Source organism: Mytilus trossulus, chromosome 4 (genome assembly GCF_036588685.1).
Source record: "Mytilus trossulus isolate FHL-02 chromosome 4, PNRI_Mtr1.1.1.hap1, whole genome shotgun sequence".
Classification (NCBI taxonomy): Eukaryota; Metazoa; Mollusca; class Bivalvia; order Mytilida; family Mytilidae; genus Mytilus; species Mytilus trossulus.
The window spans coordinates 1,211,474-1,232,994 of record NC_086376.1 but is presented as its reverse complement, the minus strand read 5'-3'; the positions used below and the strand labels follow the sequence as shown (position 1 = coordinate 1,232,994).

The window sequence follows — 21,521 nt, the reverse complement described above, 5'->3', positions numbered from 1 at the left end:
CCCAAGGGTAGACTGGACTATAGTTATGTTGCCATTTATGGACTTCTCATACCCGGTAATAAAGTAATGGCATGAGTTCATACGGAGTGTAAGTGTACTGAATATGAGTGGCACGCTCTGTACACGTCATGAACGCTTCAATGTACACCCCTAGACATACAGAACTCTAATGTACAGAAAACATACCAAGATTCCACCTTGGACTTTGTCTTGGTAGATACATTATGACAGCATCTTAATGGTATTATTTTTCCTTTTTTTAAAGGAGACATTTTGAAAACGGGTCTGAAATGTTATAATTTTTTTGTAGCGGAAGATATTGATTTAAAATAGATATTAATGCAAATTGAATAACACAATTCCAGTTAAGTTATGTTTGTACACTTTTCAGGCTCGCCAATGACTAACCCATCAAGGCAGTAAATGCATAAGAAGACGTTGTTTGTTTGCGATATGAGATTGTCAGTTGCTGGAAGTATCATTTTTTATATGCACGTACATTTTAACAAAGACTTATAAATACAATGACATAGACGTTTTGTATAAAGGCAGTCATTTCAGTAAATTTCCGTGAAACAACAGTGTTTTAAAAAAATTCACCACAGCTTCCAAACAGATTTCAAATAAATCATTTTTTCGATTTTGCATAATTATTTCCTTATTTTGTGGTGTTTTCTTTCTTTTGAAATGTTTTATGCAGTGTTTATTGATTGGTGTAATAGTTAAATGTATCAACGTAACTTAAATCAACCTTCAACATAGTCATTGAACATTATATTCACAATTGTTTGAATTTAAATAAACCGAACAACAAAAACATCTGCACATTAATTTATACAAACTAATAAATTTACGTTTTTAATTACTCGCATTACATAATATCGCGATTCTCATCATACTGTGGTCTATACATTTATGTATAACAATAAAATACATAATTTATATTCAGTTTGTATCCCTGATGGATTTTTATTTATTCAATCAATTACAACAAGCTACAAAACGTTAGATAAGTTGTGCCTATAATCTGTTAGATATGAATAACATTTTGCTCTTGCAGGAAAAGGACAGTTCTATATGAGTTTTATAACAGTTAGCTTTAGTATTGAGCATGAAACGTTTATCTATTATTATTAAACACGGACGAGCAACCAGTTATCTGTTTCATTAACAGAGGTAAGCATATGTTACAAATGTTTGATTAAATTAAAAGCTAAAATCTCTAACATTGCTAGATGTAAAATATTCATTTTTATAGGTTTTATGTGTTGTTAGAATACAAAAAATGTGATTTTGTTTTGTTTCATTTTTAATCGAGATGTAAGTTGTAGTTTTGAGTTCCTTATCTGATTGCTTGATTCGTACAATTGAATTTCAAACAGTGCTTAACATTTTTATTTCAACATAGTATGTACCCAGTGGGTATATAATAAAATTGAAAGTAAAAAGAGTAGTCATAAAGCTATCTGAGTCTGTCATATAATATGTGTAAAGAAAGCGCTCCCCCCTCTGGTTTGTTTAGTGGTATATTGTATCATGCTGACATATTATTCCTAACTATCTCCATAATATAAATCTGTTATAATTTTAAGTGCATAAGAAATCATATAACTATATTTGAGTTTGTAAACAAAAATTATTTTCAGTTTTATATGAAGACGGCCTTTGAAAAGTGACACACAGATAATGCTAATTTACCTTGTTCAATTTTAATTAAACAACTTGAATATCAATTAAAAACGAAAACTTGCGACCAATTTCCGGATCTATAGGTGGAACAGTGTGTTACAGATGGTCCTTATACCACTATTAACATCATTTATAGTAACCTAAATAAATACATTTCTAGTGCAGTTTTTTTAGAAATTGTCTACCATAATTATGCTACAATCTTATCTTATTATCGAAAGAGAGACGAAAGATACCAAAGGGACAGTCAAACTCATAAATCTAAAACAAACTAACAACGCCATGGCTAAAAATGAAAAAGACAAATAGAAAAACAATAGTACACATGACACAACATAGAAAACTAAAGCATAAACAACACGAACCCCACCAAAAACTAGGGGTGATCTCAGGTGCTCCGGAAGGGTAAGCAGATCCTACTCCACATGTGGCACCTGTCGTGTTGCTTATGTGATTACAAATCCGGTAAATAGTCTAATTCGGTAGGTCACATTCATGAAAGGGAAGAGGCTTGTAGTTACGACGTAAGGAACATATCCGATATCATTTGTGAAACGGTTATTCCATAACGGTCAGCCAATTGAAATACATATCATGTATTTGTCCACGCTCCAGTCACATGAATCTGACCGCGCTCCGGTCTACTTTTTCAAACATTGATGAGTATTTGAAAGATTTGGTGGTGTTCTATGTGTTTGTCATTACAGTACATGGTACTTTCCAAATTATCGGAAGATTTTTTTTTTATTGGATGACATGAATATCAATAATGTGGTCATTTTTATAAATTCCCTGTTTACAAAACTTAAATGTTTTTTACGGATTTTCTTATCCCAGGCGTAGATTACCTAAACCGTATTTGGCACAATTTTTCTTGAGTTTCGGATCCTAAATGCTCTTCAAATTTGTACTTTTTTTGGATTTATAAATATGTTGAGCGTCACAGATGAGTCTTATGTAGATGAAACGCGCGTCTGGCGTATTAAATTATAATCCTGGTACCTTTGATAACTATTAACAACTACTAGAGCGGATATGTTGTCAGATAGTTGTAAGCATAGCATGAACAAGTCATATGTGTCCTTGCCACAGTAGATGTCTTTATGATTATCAGTGAATGTTAACGATATAGTACAGGGACAGAATGTTTTTGAACAGAGTTGGTTTTATGTAGTTGGTGCCTCGGTGCCTTCAATGACAAACTTATACAATCCCACATCAGACATTAGGATACAGATTATCCTCACCAAATCGCAACAGTTTCTTTTACATTGTCTTACCAGGGCCTTTTATAGCTGACTATGCGGTATGGGCTTTGCTCATTGTTGAAGGCCGTACGGTGACCCATAGTTAATGTTTGTGTCATTTCGGTTTTTTGTGGATAGTTGTCTCATTGGCAATCAAACAACATCTTCATTTTTATAGTTATAAGCTAGATTTGTTGCTTGGATTACAAGAAAATCAGCAATTTTGTCTTGCTGTGATCTCTGGGTTTGTTTTAGTTAAGAAAAAATATTTACTCGTTATTGTTTTAGTTTTTCCCCGACAAAGTTGTCTATATACTGTTAATATACGTCTCAATATGTTACAAATCTTTGGCAGATTTTGTCCACGGAAAACTATAATTTACAGGGATTAAATCCACAACTACATAAACTTTGTCTTAAATTTATCCTAACAATGATTGAACTCCATTTACATGGGTAAATATTTTTTTCTTTAATCAAAAGATGGCTTTTTTCACACATCCACTATCTCTACGATATATACAAAAAATGTATAATATGACTTTTTTAGTTTAATCATTGATTAAGGTAAAAACGTGAAGTAATAATGCTCTTTAAAAAAATGAAAAAAAAGGTATATCAATCCTTTACAGGTAAAAATACATATATGTTTATTATGAAATTAAACAGCTAGAAAAATATTATTTCACAAGTTCGGTTAATTTATTTATATCTATAATTTCATATAATTTTATATCGCGTATATGACCATAGGTGTTCGGAGGTCGGCGGAAGTCAACTCGAATTAGATGGCGTCTAGACTGTTATACATTCGAAACGAAACTACATAGTATCGAGCCTATGCCCCTCGAAAGGTTCATTTTAGACTTTGTATGGTTCGGATACATGTTTTCCATTGTTATAAATCAAATATGAGAATTTGAAAGCTATTGCCCCTTTCGATACATTTTCAATCAGTAATTGCAATTATGTGTATCTTTTAAATTCGGTGGAACATGTATCTCCCACATTTTGCTTCATAAAATAGAAATATTAGGAATAGAACCTAAGTTGATCCTAAACACTTTATATACCGTAGGTGAAATGTATTGTACCAACTGGTGCCTTTACGACAGCTAGAGTACAATTTAAGAATTTGTCAATTATTGATATGATCGGGAATGTTTTATAAATATTGGAAACCAGTTTACCAATGAAGGCATTAGTCCATCTTTCAAGAATTTGACCTAATTTTAGGATTTAACATAATGAATACAGATTAAAAAAACATAAGTACAATTACCACTCACTTTGTATTAGAAACTTTGAAGATTAAGAAAATATGCTGAATGTTAATTAGGTTACAGTGTATTTAGTCTGAATATTTAAGTCTGTTAGATAAGAAATACCTTGCATACGATGATGTTGTCTTTGAAATGATATATTGAAAACATATGGACCATTAACTTCCGCGAAAATAAAGACTAAAAAAGAAAAACAAGCTGGTGTGCATTAGTAAATAGTTTCAAAGATAAGTTTTACTTATAAGACACAATCTTTTAGATGCTTTGTCTCTGCCAATATACACTGAGAAAATGTAAGTTTTGTTTCTCAATACAGCTTTAAACTTTAACTTGTAAAAGATTATGTAGATGGCTTTGATGAATAAAGCAAACTAGAATATTACAGATTGTGAAGCTAATTGCAATTCCAGCACAATTAATCAAATAAAATATTGAAATATAAAAAAAGTCCAAAACATTACAAATTACACTTACGACAGAGTACGACCAAATTTACAAACAATTGATTATGACCTCATGTGTATATACTGCTCACATTGTGACACTCTTTATGTGGCGCACTTATCATTGCTAAAGCTATATACATATACATATACATGATAACAGTATTGATGAAAAACGAAACGAATCCAACATGCAATCAAACACAATAAGATAAAAGTCAATATAACGACACACACTGCAGAATGGAAACTGTAATCATCTAAAAGAAATGTGATGATACGTTACAACAAATTTCATAGATTTATTGAAAACAGATGTAAATGTTAATGGAATTTTTTTCTGAGATAATTTCCAAATTCCAAAATAATATATTTAAAAGATGCAGATAAACAAGAAATATACCTAATTTTGAATTTATTATTGCGAAAACATCCATAGAAAAAACAACACGTAACAAAGTTGTTTTTATGTGTACTTAATTGCTTGTTATTTTTGGATGAAAACCTCAGTTGTTTTCAAATATCTCTGTTGTAAAAACCTGCAGGGGAAATCATTGTACTTGTCGCTTTTGATAAAAAAATCTTTTTCACATGAGTTTTTGTTACGTGCATAAAACGCCAACGTTTAATTATGTAGACATAATGTCAGTTCATAGTTTAATTATTTTCCAATCTGTTTTATCCCCCATAAAGATAAGATATTATTAAGTGATGAAAAAAATAGTATAACACAAACTCCGTCGGTACCTTAGCAGAATAGCTAGTCTGATGAAGCATTGATTGATAAATTATCCATGTAATACAAAGTTTTATGATTAATCGCCATTCTAAGATTTGCAATAATAGATGATGACAGTTAGTTCATTCACCATAGGGCTTTAGTCTTCCCGAATTACATCATGGTGTTTACTTTCCATCATAAAGTTGTTCAACATATCGACTTCTTCTTTCATAAAAAGAAAGTTCGTGCCAATATGTCATTTAACATGAAAAGACTACAAACACCGAAATAAAGTATTTCAATTGTTCACATAACGTTTAATACTAAACAAAAACACGAAAATGATAGAACGCAAATAATTTGCTTATTTAAGTAGGTATGAAACTCAGTTGTAAGTGTATTTGTGCAGATTGGTAGATTTTGAATCCAATTACAAATTAGATCTTATTTTTTTAAAAAGGGGAGTCGGTGGGAGAAAGTTCTACTAAGGTTATATACTGTATTATTACCGGTTTAACTCCGTAAGTGACATATGAGTTTTACTCCAATCTTAACTTGATTTCATGTCTTCCTGACAGAGGTCATGTGTTCAGTATAGTATTAAAAAGGTGAACAAAAGTGAGGAGACTGTGGATTGAGTGGAAAAAAGGTATCAAAGTAACGGCAAATGCGTGAATGTTAATTCTAAAGACTAATATTTTATTGACGATGTAACTGACCTCATGGCAGAAGTTATAAAAATGATATCAAAAATTGAAAGATGTTAACTATAAACACTAAGAGCCAAACTTTAATGAAAAATGCTAGAAAAATACAAAATTAAGCATCACGACGGGTGCCGCATGTGGAGCAGGATCTGCTTACCCTTCCGGAGCACCTGATATCACCCCTAGTTTTGGTGGGGTTCGTGTTGTTTATTCTTTAGTTTTCTATGTAGTGTCATGTGTACTATTGTTTTTCTGTTTGTCTTTTTCATTTTTAGCCATGGCGTTGTCAGTTTGTTTTAGATTTACGAGTTTGACTGTCCCTTTGGTATCTTTCGTTCCTCTTTTGAAAAGAAAAAGAAAAAAATAAGTGAAATATAGAGAGAAATTACAAAAGCAGAAGGAAATTATTAGCTGATAAATCATGGGGGAAATACAATAAAACAAATAATACTTCACAAAACACTGCATAGAAAAAATGAATCAACAAAACGAACCATGCCCAAAATTGGAGTTCAGATCCTGTACATGCCGTGGTTCCCCCAATGACGTTCATTGTCTGTTTATTGGTTTGTGATAAATAAAGGCAACTGTGGAATACCTGCGTTCAAATAATTTTATTCGAAGAAAATTATTATCACAATACACATTATTTACTTATATCCATTTTGTAATAATTCACCTAATTACCCTTCAAAGCATAGCTTATTCTTATATTTATTTAATATTTTAATATTGAAAGTGTGCAAAATCATTTACAAACATTGCATAACGTTACATAGGTATTTATATTGTTTCGTCTATCATAGACTCGTCCTGGACTCTCAAATCACAATAGTTAAAAAGTCCAATCAAAGTGAGAAGTTACGGAGCATTGACGACTCAAAAATCGAAATAGCTTTTTTTCCGAATACAGCCAGAGTAATCTATTCCTAGAGTAGTCATGTATTAACAAATACAATATAAAAGTGCAATTCTGACTCAACCATCCATCGTGCTTTATGTAGATTCAAACATAAGTAAAAGGAAAACACGTTGAATATACAGACTTATTAACGAGTCATAAAACACCATTTTATCTCAATATCTTTTCGATCTCAGTCCTTTTTTCCCCTGTGTGTATCCATCAGTCTCGATATTGATAGAAATGCAGATATTATTTTAACTAAGTTATTTGTTTTTAATCAACAGTGCTAACACTGATAATACAAACTGTAAGTGATGTACATTTCCAGAATACGTTGTCTCAGAGGGATGTGTTCATCGTTTATATTAAATCAGATATTCCCACAAGAAAGAAACTTTAGGATCGTTTCTCAACAAATTAATCAACCATTTTATTTCGAACGTACAGCGTATAAATAAATATTGATTTAATGACAAAAGACAACTACAATGTTAATTGTTTCTGAATACAAATCATTTTGCTTTCTAATTATGGCATTATTTAGGATTGACATAAGGGTGTCGGGGTGTACTGCAGAAGGACAGTATTTATAAACTTCATATGCATAAGACAGAAAAGCAATTAGAAACCTATGCATTGCAGATAAGGAGAAGTGTAGGACCGAAACCTCTTTGAAAACCTATGAAAAAGAGATGGAATATTAATTGAACTAATAATCTGAATCGTAGCGACGCTTAATTTAAGGGTCGCTACGTTTGACATTTTTGTAATCATTTAATGCATTTTGGCAGATCAATTATGGTTAATTGTAATGTCGTTTTTAGTACGGACACCACATTTTCTTATGTTTTTTTTTGTGTTGAACATTGTTTGCATTGTATGACATGTAGTGTTGATGCATCGTTCAGCAAATATTTATCAACAATTCGATCAGTCAAATAGAACAAACAAATTCATTCACAGTTATTCTCGAGTAAAATAACTTCATACTGAGTGACTAGTTTATTCAAAAACTTTTTTCATTTTCAATTATTGTAATATGGATTTAGTAAAACATGGTGATCAATATGTTGCACCGATTACTATATATATATAAATAAAAAGAAAATATGATGATTTGTCTAATTTCAAAATTAGGGACTGATTATTATCCCTTTAATGAACCGTTTGTCATAATTGCGTCATTAGTTTTCGAAATCAATCACTTTTTGAAATCAACTTAAAAAATGTATCATGTTCATAAATCATTAACATTTGTGTAAAGAAAAGCAGTAATTGAACATTTTTAACGATGACATAACAGTGTCAAGCTGCTACAAAGTACTTTTATAAACTTTTCGATTAGAAACCTTCTGAGGGCGTGTTTTTTTCAACAGTCTGTCGGCATTCCAATTGGAACAAATTGGGCCCCTCTTCTTGCCGACTTGTTTGTTTATTAGTATGAGACTGACTTCATACAGTTACCTCTTAGAAAGAGAGATAAGAAATTAGCTATATCATTTAACTCCACTTTCCGCTATATAGTTGATGTATTTTCACTAAATAATTCAAAATTTGGTGACTATGTTGAACTCATCTATCCCATCGAAATAGAGATAAAGGATACAGCAGATACAGTTAAGTCGGCCTCAAATCTTCACTTACATCTAGAAATTGACAATGAGGGTCGGTTGAAAACATAACTTTACGACAAAAAAGATGATTTCAGCTTTCCAATTGTCAACTTTCCATTTCCAAGTAGCAACATTCCAGCAGCACCTGCATACGGTGTATATATCTTCCAATTGATACGATTTGGGTTTTTGATATGTTTGATTATTTCTCTTTTTATGGATCTTGAAACGACGAAACCAATTTAAGTGATTTTTATTATGATTCAACTATAATCCAATACACAAGGCAGTTAAAACAACCCTTGTAACATACAAGTATTTCCATATCAAATTGTGTGGTTATGCAGTTGTAAACTTGAATTCTACTGGCTGCCTTGCCATTTGCTAAATAACCATGTTCGCCGTATACAACCCAATCAAACTGTCCCAATAGAAGAAACCTTCTTACAAAACATGTGCCTGTAGCCAATCAGAAATCGCGTTGTGAATATGTTGACCTTTAACCAATGTGCTTAAACTATTGACCTGAAATCATGTGTGCTATAAAAAGAACAGAGTAAGGTACACGCTGTTTTGTGATAACCTTCGTGTATTGCCCTACATAAGGCCAGTTGACTTGTTTAAAAATAGCCTGTCCGCTTGTGGAATTTTCCACTGGTTGACATCTATACATGCATGACGCAATCAATGGCTTTATCAATCTAGAGAAATTCAAAGAAAATATATTTAATATACATCTGTGTATTATATTATACAAACTAAACCAGTAATAACAGATTTAAAAAAAAATGTTTTTCGTCCAGAAAACCCTTAAAAATATAAATAAGAAAAAAATATAAGATGGAATGAAACAAAGTGAAATGCTCCCGATCACATTAAACAACGGTAAAAATGTTCTAAAACTATCAGATCTGTTCTTCTTCTAAAAATGAAGTCATTCTTTTTTATAAACAATAGTTACGGAACAGTTGTTGAAAACTTGTGGACAAAGTGTAGTACGATTTATGTTTACGGCAGTTTCAGGAAAATCGTTAAACAGCTCATTTAGATTAACACCTTGCAATGATTCATTAAATGACTGTGTGCTATTTCCTTGTTGGGTTGTACTTAAATGTTTTGGCTTAAACGTATTGCATGGCAAAGGTCCACTAAATGGCAACGGCGGCACTTTGTGTTCCTTAGCAGATGTATACAGGGTCTTTTGTCCAACGTTATAAGTAACGGAACTACGTTCTGTGCTCATAAGTGTGGTGCTGGCTGTTGTAATATTCGGTAGAGGAAGAAATGTGGAAGAAGGACCAATTGCTAAAGTTTAAGGAGGCACTGAGCTTTGTAAAGCAAGACTATTTGATGATGTTTCACCAGCAGTTAAAGCTAATGCTTTAGAAGGTTCAGTGATGCTTTCTGTTAAAGTCTGCCCCATACGTATCTTATCATCATTATCAACCCGCTGATACAAAGAAAGGGATGCTACTGACTTATGTCCAGTTACGGCCATGATCTGTGCATTGCAATATGAGTTTTTAGCTAGAACAGTAGCCCCGGTAGCACGGATTGAATGGTTAGTGTAAATTTAAGACAAGTTGCACCTTTTGCTCAGGTATGACATGAAATTGCCAAGCGTTTTTTTCGCCCACAGGAATGTTATAATACCATGAAGGGTCCTCTTCCCAAAACTGATCTTTTGGTCTCTGCCATAGTTTGTCACACTCTGGATTTAATTTATTTACATACTTTTCAAAGGAGGACACGGGGCAATATTCAGAACCGGAATTTTCTGGCATTATCCCTGACGTTTTTTCTTTGTCACTGCTGCGATGGTTTTTTGTCAACTCATCTGAAGTTTTAACCACATATTTAAGCCCCGTCTTCGGATCTTTTTTTTTACATAAAACGTGGATTTTGTCATTTGTGGCATATTTTCCATTCCCCGTCTTCAAAAATACCGGCGAATATCAAACTGAACTTTATTTTTAAGTCCAAATGGAGTATTTGGTGATAAATATATTGAGGTATACATTTTTCTTCTGTCAGCTTCGTCAATAGACGGATAATGCTCTACGTCTCCTAATCCCATACGTTTCAGCTCTGCCATTGCCGCTTTAAAATTTTCTCTGGAAGCGCTAAAACTTTTATCATTCACGATGTCAATTTTTTTTATTGTACGGTGGAGCCTTTAAATATCTATTCAGTGAGTATCTCAAGCATTGCAGTGAATTTGTTTTATAACGATTTCCATCAGCTTTACGCACATCCATATAAAAATGACCCAAAACTTCATCTAGTTTTAAGGTGTCATACTGTTCAAATCCGGGATCCATTTTCTTCACTTTTAAATACTCCCTGAAAATAGTGGCTGCTGCTATATTCTGCTTTATCGTTTTGTCAGCACTCATTTTCAAACGTTTTTGTTCAATTTCTTCATCACTTCTATCTACAAATCATCGTTTACCAGACTCCATCTTCAGTAGGCATAAAAACACATGAACTATGCACTACATGGGAAATCAATAGATCATCAGGTTACACGATACACATTAGGAGTGAGGTCAGTGGGCGGAGTTAGCATGTTAATATTGCGTAGTAAAATCTAGAACACTTGTGTATTAAATGTTTCATTAATTATATACCTAGTACGGTTAGCATAACCACACAAAAATGTTATCATGCTTTGACCCAACTAGCATGATTATATAGACGGAATCGAAAATTGTTGATCGGTTCGGGCTTTCGCCCTTACCGTTCAACAATTTTCGACACCGTCTAAATAACCATGTTAGTTGGATCAAAGCATGATAACTTATATTGTTCGTCAAAACGCCTAGTTATAATCAGTGATGGCCTTCATCTGAAGTTAACATTCAAAATGTGTTAAACAGAGGTTTGACTTTATTCCGGGGATTAGCAACTTAATATTGAACAATTGAGTTATTTGTTTGCTTTACTGGTTTTTAAAGGGTTGGTTAATCAAATATTTTATTATAAAGAACTAATTAAATGATGAATGAAACAATATAGTCTGTTTTATAAAATCTTCAATTGTATAAACACTAAGGGTTTTTTCAACCACAATTCGGTCTGTTATTCGTTATTTTCGAGTTTTAATTTTCTTCAATGATGTATTTGGTTGGACATTCAACCTGATTTAATTCGAGCAAATGAACTAGTTTAATGTTTTAAATTCAAATGTATATACTTCAACCTAGCATTTAGTGCTAGTTGTCTTGTCCTCAAACTGGAAATGAGGATACTTGAATGGTTTGAATTTACAAAATGCTCATCTGTCGTACTAAATATAACCCTGGTTTAATAAATTATTTGTATACAGCTACTATGTGCATATCAATGATCCCTGTCGTCTCGTATCCGAGGTTATGACCACCCCGGTTGGAAGCATTTTTGTGTTCTGATATATGTATTTTCATTAAATTTAGAACTATTCGGACCTAGAATATTTTCTTTTCATAAGTTAGCTTAGCTGTATCACACTTATTTTCGGATTTATCAGTTTAAAATGATCTTTGACTTTGTAATTAATTTGTTTCCCCGAAATAAGTCTATTATCTTTTAGATGAGTTTTAATTTCAACCCGGGGGTCGATGACACTGAGGTCGTACACTCCGTCTGCTATGATTTTATCATCCAAGTGATTATCACATTTTCACATGTAATGTCATTAGGGCCTTGTCTTTAAATTGACTGGCTATAATTAACCAAGAGAATACTTCCAGGCAAAGATTCCCAAAACCGTATTTAGTAGAACTTTTTGAATTAACTGTCGATTTCCAACTGTTTTGATTTCAGAGACGTAAGTCTTCTGTAGACAAAGAAAATAATAAGCCTGGCATATTTTAAATCTTTATATATGAATATGAAGAGTCACGAGCACATTATCATATCCCTTTTTGATAAAACGAATCGATTCGAAATGTTTGAGAAAAACTGTCCTTGAAATAGAAATGTCAAAATAACAACACGATGATTTCACTGAACTATATTGGAGAATAAAGATAATACTCATTACAAAAAATATATATATGATAGATGTGTTTATACAGTTGTTTGCTAAAATCAAGATTCTATCTTAAATATATACATGAAATGATATCATATCATGACGAACTGACAGTATCTGTCTGTTTGAAGTCGTAGAAATGTAATTTCAATTCATAGTGTTTGAGATCCTGCTATTTGATTTATCAATTGTTTGCCTTTTCATTTCATATTAAGTAATTTTATAAGACTTGTAACAGTATGTCTTTCATTGATTATTTTCCGATGCTCAAAGAAAAAGAAAAATTTAACACTTTTGAAATTGATAGATCCACTGCACATATCTTTCATCCATGCATATAATAAAAATTGAATTACCAACAACTGTTTGTCGTACGCAGTATGTGTTATCTATTATAGTTTGTTTGTATAGTTTGGAAAGAGAAAATTCAACAGCTTTATAAATATAGAAAACATTGCTAATTATAGCTGCCAAATCTTTAATTAGCGCTCTTATTATGTACTATACATAGGAAAACTAATTTCGTTCGATCAGTCGATTCGTCAGAAGTGTTTTCAATTGTGTAACAGAATGAATCAACAATGGTCTGATAATAAAAATCCGCCATTTGCGAGAACGTTCTTGAGTAAACAATGATAGTCCGTCGGAAGGGGATGATAAATGGCTGACCGTGTTAAGAGAGAGAGCCATATCACTTGAACGTAAAATACACCCTTGTAGATTAAGAAAAGGATCAGGCTAATGTCGATACAAGGCATCATTCGCATCGGGAAAGTGGAAAGGGATAAATATTAATTGCAATAACTTGTTTCCCAATCCACTATACATAAATATGCTGAACCTAATAAAGATCCACAATTCATGGTTCTTTATAACCATTTTAATAAACCATGATCCATCTTTCTTTTTCTTATCCCAGACATAGATTAATGAATATTTTGATAACTTTACATGAGGAAAAGAGGAAATTCCTTCCTATTCACTTTACCAATAGAGAATTTGATGCAATCAATATCTGCAACGTTCTACATCACAAGGAGGTAACATCTAAAATTCTTATTTGTTATCAAATCAGTCTGTTTCTATTATTTCCTGCAGTTTCACCAAAACCATTGCACCCAACATATTTTACTATAAACAAGAATTGCAGGGCCTTGACTTAGAACAATGCCTAAATAAAAACATATGACTGTTCCCACTTGCTTCATTATTACAGCCCAACTGGCCATATTATTACTGGGGATCTAAACTTTATATAACATTAAGATCTCCGAAAGAGGATTTCTCATGATCCTAAGTATAGAGAACCCAAACACATAAATTGAAACCATAACTTCAAAAAAAATTATGGATTTCATTGAGGACTACGTTAGAGCATGGACTGAACGCGAAGAAGTTGAACTTGACACTTTGTCAGAATGTGTTTGTATATATATTATATATATTATTTTGAATTTTTGCTGATGTGTTTTGTACGACTTTTTGTGTTTCTTTGGTACATATGACGTGGCTCTGTTCTTTTAAAGATCCTGTCATTGTTACTGTTCTATTATAATGCCATTATGTTATTGTCTTATTTTAATTTGAAAAATTCTTTGAACGACAAAATTATTTTATTCGCGTAGTTGTATTGACCATATTTGGATTCTTAAATTTCTTCAGAACTTCTCGATAATTTTCTTTTTTTTGAAATTAGTTCTAACAAAACTTTAGATTTTTTAAACACTGTATACCACCATTCCCCATTTGCAATAATATTTTTTTGGAAAATACTTTGAACGACAAAATTATTTTATTTTTGTGACTTTTACATGTTCTGGCGTCAAACACGCGAAGCAATACATGCGGTTGTTCTATTTGATAGATGGTTGTTGTGCTACTTTATTAAATGTTTGTTTGTTTTGAGATTGTGACACAGTGATGACTGCTGTACCCATATTTTGACAATTTTATCTAGTATGTCTGTTTCGTTCACGCATCGTTGAAAATATAATAGAATTTGGTGCGACAGTCATTCAAATGAGGGGTTTAGCGCTTACGTTATAAAACCAGGTTCAGTCCACCTTTTTATTTATTAATGCATAAACCAAGTCTGGAATATGACAGTTGTTCATTCGTATGGTGTGTTTTATTACTTGATTTTGCAATTTGATTAGGGACTTTTGGTTTTGAATTTTCCTTTATCTTTTGTAATTTTCGTTTTTGCATTTTTTATGTAATAATATCAATAATGAACGGTATGAGAATACATCACTTTTACGACTGTTTATTGTCAACCAGACAATCATTTTTGTGTGTTATATTTTATTCTTAACCATTGAACAATATGAAAAGACATCACTCTGAGAATAACTGATTTAACAAATCAAAAACACCTAAACCAGTTTGTTTAACCTGTGTTTGAGGCTGGTCACAAGTGGATAACGTAATAAGAGATCATGCTTATGGTTCATTTATCCTGTTTTTAAGCATAACAAACGCAAACAAAAGATTGCCACATTTATGATATATCTTGAAATGATAATATTTAGTTTCCTTTCCTGCAGCCGAATAATTCCAGCTTATCAAAATAGGCATATCAGTACGGTCATTTATAATTGTATAATTTTACATCATTTGGTTTCTGGTGGAGAGTTGTCTCATAGACAAACAAACAACATTATTTTGTATTTCTGTATGAGATAACAATTTGATATTATCGAAAAATGAACCATCAGAACGATTTGAAAGCTGCATTTGATTGTTTTACATTAACAGACAACACAAGACATTCACAAAGTCCATACTTCTCAATGTTTACAACTAGTTTATACTAATGATGTTTTTGGTTACATAATGAATAGTTTTGTCGGTATTTTTATCAGCAAATGAACTTGAACAGATGCCTCGTCCTTATTGACCATACTTTCGTTTTCATAATAATGTCAGATGAAAGCAACATATAACGTCAAAATCATTCAATCGCGTAGTGGAATTAACTATTTTTGGATTCTCATAAATTCTACCTATAACTTTTGGACTAGTTTAAATCTCGGTCTATTTCTGTAATTTGTTCTTACATACTTTTGATTTTTTAACTCTGTATGCTTACATTGCCTATGAAAATTTTAAAACTGTTTGTATGCACATTGAACGACAAATTTATGTGACGTATACAAATTTTATGACGTCAGACACTCAAGTCAATCCATGTGTTCGTAGATAGATGTTTTTGTGTCTTGTTAAATTGCCCCATTTAAAATTGTTATGCGATGATGACTGATGTACCCATATTTTGACTATTTTATTAATTGTGACTGTTTATTTAACGCATCTTGTAAATATAACGGAATTTGATGAGACTGTTATTAAAGAGAGAGGGTTAAATCCACCATTTTCTACATTTGAAAATGCCTTTACCAAGTCAGGAATATGACAGTTCTTTGTTTTTGATGCGTTTTGTTATTTGATTTTGCCATGTGATTATGGACTTTCCGTATTGATTTTCCTCTGAGTTCAGTATTTTTGTGATTTTACTTTTTATATAACAAACCACATGAGTTAGCTCACTTAATACTTGTCGCATCGGCACATGCAAAATAAATCATTAGCTCATGCAATATAAGTTAGCAACATTAGCTAACGATTTGCATGATAAATTCCTCTGAAAGAAAGTTATTAAGCCAAATCGTTTAACGATTAAGCAAGCCAGAAAGAATTAAAGTCGTGTTTTTTTGTGTCATATGTATATTATTATTTAATCAGTTCTAAATGCTTTTAATGTATTTTACACACGATAGGTATGTAGTGACTTAACAGTGAAATAGATTTGATAACATTTCAATGATCATGCTCGTGTCTGTTGTTCAATTGATTAGTGCGTAAACTATGTAACAGCTGTGGTCATCAGCGGGTAATATATACTTTGATTTTATCAGATAGTTTGACATCACAGTCCTCATATTCAATAATTAAATTATAAATATTTGATGTAAAGTTATACGTTTGGTTTCAAGAATGTTGAACTTATCATTAATCATTGTCATTGTCATCAATAGTTTGATGTGATCGTTTTGTTATCTCTTTAGTCTATGATATTTGGAGATCTTTCTTTATTTTGAGTGAGTATGAAGCATATATTTTCATATTTTCATACCTTTATAGGGTTTTTGGTTGCCTGTAAACGTGCTCCTGAGTAACAATTCTTGACACATTAATCATAGTATTTGAATCACGTTACTTCGGCCCGAATATCAAAATTGCAGATAAAAAGAAATATTCAAAATACTTGAGGAATTAGTCAGATCAAAGGTTGTTTTTTTTACATTCAACCTTCAAGGTATTTCCCTATCTGCAAAACAAAACAAAAACAAGAACTTATTCGGGATTTGTACACCTTAACAAGATTTTTTTGTACTTTCACAAATATTAAGATTCCTCCCGCAATCAATTATCATTTTTAATTGGATTTCTATCTCAAATAGACATGTCCATCATAATTTGTGACTTTTGAACAAAATAAAATAACAAAAATGAGTTTTACCAAAACTGCCACCCTTTGTTAACAAAACAAAAACAGACAAGGATTCTCCTCTTATATATATATATATATATATGAGTATTGAATCATATGAGACAGTCTTAACTTGTTATAACACAACAATGTTGACGAACGGAGGGACAAACTGTTGATGAAGGGCATCACTGATTTTTCGTCTTTATCGTAACTTAAAACTGGATGCCATTGAAATATCATAGGCAAACTGTATAAAATCTACTATTGTATGATATATGACTAATCAACCTACCTTAATGTTCAAATGACGGGTTTCACATGTGGAACAGGATCACTAAGCCGTCTTAAGCACCGAGAATGTATTGCTCGGTATTTCTGTATTTTGTAAACTATTGTAGGTTTTGTTTTATCGTTCCTTCTTTTTTGCAATAAAACAGTTTGTGTTTGACTAATAACTTTGAATGTCCCTGTGGTGTAGTTTGCCTGTCTTGTATAAGGGTCAGAGTTTCAATTAAACTTCATAACATAAATAACATACAACGAGAACAAAAGTTTCTGAATCCAGATGAATAAAAAGTTATGGAGCATCATAAACATTAGGTTCATACAGAAATTTGTCAACGATACCAGGATAAAAGTGTATACGCCATACTTAAATAAGATAACAAAATATATAACAAAATTGATTTAATTTGTTGAAAAGCCAATCAATATTAATTTTTATTTTTTGTATAATGAATTTTAAAATGTCTTTAAATATTTTTAATAAGTAAATTCACTATTATTCTTATTACAGTATTTCAGATTATTTTTCTCTGTTGTGATTTTTGCTACAACCAAAATTTCGTTTCGTTGGGGTCATATTTCTTAACAAATAAGTTTGGCACATAGACCCTCAATTAAAATCACAGTTGATTAAAACAAATATAAACTGTTTAGTTTTTTTTTTAAATTGAAAGTCATTGATAAATTTTAAATAAAAAACGCGCGCCTGGTGTATACTAATATAATTATGTTATCTATGATGAGTTTATTTACAACGCTGGGTCGATGTCGCTGCTGGTGGATGTTTGACACCGAGTGTATCACTAATTCAATAGTTTGCACATCTGTGTTGACACGAATAATCACTGATATGGCCATAATTATAAATTAACTCTCTTTGTACAAAAGCCTGGCATAACTTTTTGTTTCTCAGGGCTCTTCAGCTTCGTACTTTATTTGGCCTTTAAAACATTTGTGTATATTCAAATGACACTGGTATGTCTTTGTAGAAGGAATACGTGTCTTGTGTTAAATAACTGGATCACGGTATCTATGATCAGTGTATTAACAACCATTAGGTCCATACCATTCCTTGTGATTTTTATCATCCAGATATTATCAACCATAATAGGTTAAAGTACGGCCTTCAACACGGAGCATTGGCTCACAACGAACAACAAGCCCATAAAATTGTTCAAGATACTTCTAACCGAAGAATAGATTGCATCAGCTGTGTTTGGCAAAACCTTAAGTAATTTTGGGCCAACAAATACTTCAATTTTGAACCTCATTTTTTTTTTAATTGAGTGTCACAAATAAGTCATTTTCGGACGAAATGTGAGTTTTGAGTCAATTTAATATGGAAAGGCCGAATCGAAAAACATTTGTCTTATGTGGAGTCGTCGTAATTTCTAATATGAAATTGTGAATACTCAGACAATCCAGGAGAATAATACATTTTTGAAATATTTTTTTTATTAATGCGTTCAGTCCTACATTTATTACAGTTTTACGTATTAACATTAATCAATAAAGAGTTAATTTGGTTGTAATCAGCCTTTCAATGTATTTCTATGGGAGAAAAAGATCAGAATCACAAGTTAAGCGACAAACATAGTAGATTTTGTAATGTATAAACTGTTAACCCATCATTTGAGTATAATATTGATTAAGTCTTGAAAAATTGTTCATTATCAAAATAAGAGCAAATGTTTTTGTCCTAGTAAACAATGTACTTGTACATTCTTCTTTTGTAAATAAATAATCAAATATTATTTATTTTATTATATATTCCATAATTATTTTAATGTAGGTGCGATATATTTTATTGTAACTATACGTTTCGTGTTATTTTAGTAAGCAATTTTAACCCACTGCTTACAACAACAAAAAAACATGTTTTAGACATGTTTGCATGTGTATTAGCATTGTTATAATCGTCTAGAGATTAAACTGCCTCAACCTCTAAAAAATGCTTCATTGACTGCGAAAGTGTTACATTAATTAAAGTTGAAGTTTTTGATTAGGTCAGTTGTAAATAAAGGCAACAGTAGTATACCGCTGTTCAAAACTCATAAATCCATGGACAAAAAACAAAATCGGGGCAACAAACCAAAACCGAGGGAAACGCATTAAATATAAGAGGAGAACAACGACACAACACCGAAACGCAACAGCACACAGAAACGGACCAAGCAACAGACAATACACCACGAGAATAAATGTGATAGCATAATCATATTTCATTTTCACAGACATCACTTGTCCCTTTAACTTCAGTCATGAATGTTTTGCATAATAAACACATGACAAAGTATTTTCATTTTAATTTTAAAAACATGTTTAAATATTCCCACACTTTAGAGTGAACAGGTATTTTTGTGTTGGTGGAGATCAGCGTCCATCCATATACATTTCATTGTCAACATGCATTCAACAAAGGTGATTACAAGGCAAAACAGTAGACATGAATACTAACACTAATACGAACACAACTAATTCAAAACCCGATATAGAAAAACCTCAATGAAGCAGTGCATCCTGTTACACAGAGTCATTCAGTTAATATGTTCATTATAAGATTAAAAGTTGATGTTTGTGACATAATATCTGAGTTGAAGATAATGTTCTGTAATTACTAGATTGTATCTGTCCTCCAAATTTCAAAGGAATTAAATACAATTCCCTGTTGGATTAATACTGTAAACTTATGCTGACAGGCAAATCTAAATAAACAAATGACAGGATAGTAATTGTGTATAGTCATATAAGCTGAATTTAAATCTTGACATCGAACGTGTTAACGACCTTTGAGCAAAACTTACTAGAATGGATTCGAATTTTATTTCTTGATAAACTTTAAACCCGATTTTTTAAAGAAAAACACATGAATGCCGAATAGATTATATATACACAATTAAGTAATTAATACTTGTCTTTCTGTTTTGCTTTTGAGATAGCGCTATGTCAATATGCTTTTTTGTTTTTCTTTGTTGACAAATTGGTTTGTGTTTATACTGATTAAAATTATAACACAATAGTGACACTTATTAGTGACATTTATTTATCATGTCTGTTTGTTTTGTTGCCATATCGGTGTCAATATGAATAAGTTTGTTGCATGCTTCTGTTATACAAGTTAGAGGTTTAGCTAGCTATAAAACAAGTTTAATCAAACATTACCTACACACACAAATGCCTGTACCACGTCAGATATACTTCAGTTGTTATACATTTGTTTGATGTGTTTGCGCTTCGAAATGCACCATTTGAATAGTTTGAAAATTTCAAAGGAATTAAATACAGTTTGAAAATTTCCTCGGAGTTTGATGTTTTTGAATATAAATAAACTCATCATAGATACCAGGATTTTTTACTGTCTTTTTATCCGAAGGTTACGTACTGGCAGAGTTCACGTAGTCGACAATATTTTATTTATATGTATGTTAAATCGAAAATATCATTTGTTAAGTTTTGGAGGATTGATATTTCAACGAACAAATGGGTACTTATGTAATATTTCGTTTGTCTGTTGGCTTGATAGTTGATATTGTGTTAACTGTTGTCGTTTGAATTTTGAATTCTGTATTTCGTTACATTTATTACTAGTAGATGTCTTATTTGTCAGTGAAGTCGAATTAATTTCCAATTTCTATGAATAGAAATTATGTTAGTCCAAAAAGTGTTTATTTCAGGATTACATTTGATAATAGATACGTAAAACAATACGTCATTTTGGTACCGTTAATCCATTCATGTGACTCGCATTTTGTGGTGTCCTGTGCTATCTTAAATTCAGTTTATATAAAGGCAACAGTAGTATACCGCTTTACAAAACTCGTAAATCTATGGACAAAAAAACAAAATCGGTGTAACAAACTAAAACTGAGGAGACTATAATATTGTTGTTATTCTGCGGTTTACATGTTGTAATGTATTTAGACAATATACGTATAGTGTCTTGAAATATGAAATTTATTTGTATGAGGCTTAGAAACGGGAAAATGCGAGGTTCTACCGAGCATTTTCCCGTTTCGTGCCGAATACAAAATATTTCATATTTCAAGACAATATACGTATATTGTCTTTATACTGAAATCGAAAAAAATATTTTAAAATGAAAAAAATATGTAACAAAAG

General features: G+C 31.6%; 1 protein-coding gene across 2 annotated transcripts in view; it reads left to right on the top strand.

The window, feature by feature from the left end:
- Positions 1-978: 978 nt before the first annotated feature.
- LOC134714459 (pyrokinin-1 receptor-like) overlaps positions 979-21,521 on the top strand; it is a 94,041-nt gene continuing 73,498 nt past the window's right edge. For both annotated transcript variants that reach the window (XM_063575717.1, XM_063575723.1), the window contains exon 1: positions 979-1,176. The gene's annotated coding sequence lies outside the window, so the exon portion shown is untranslated. The remainder of the gene's footprint in view (positions 1,177-21,521) is intronic.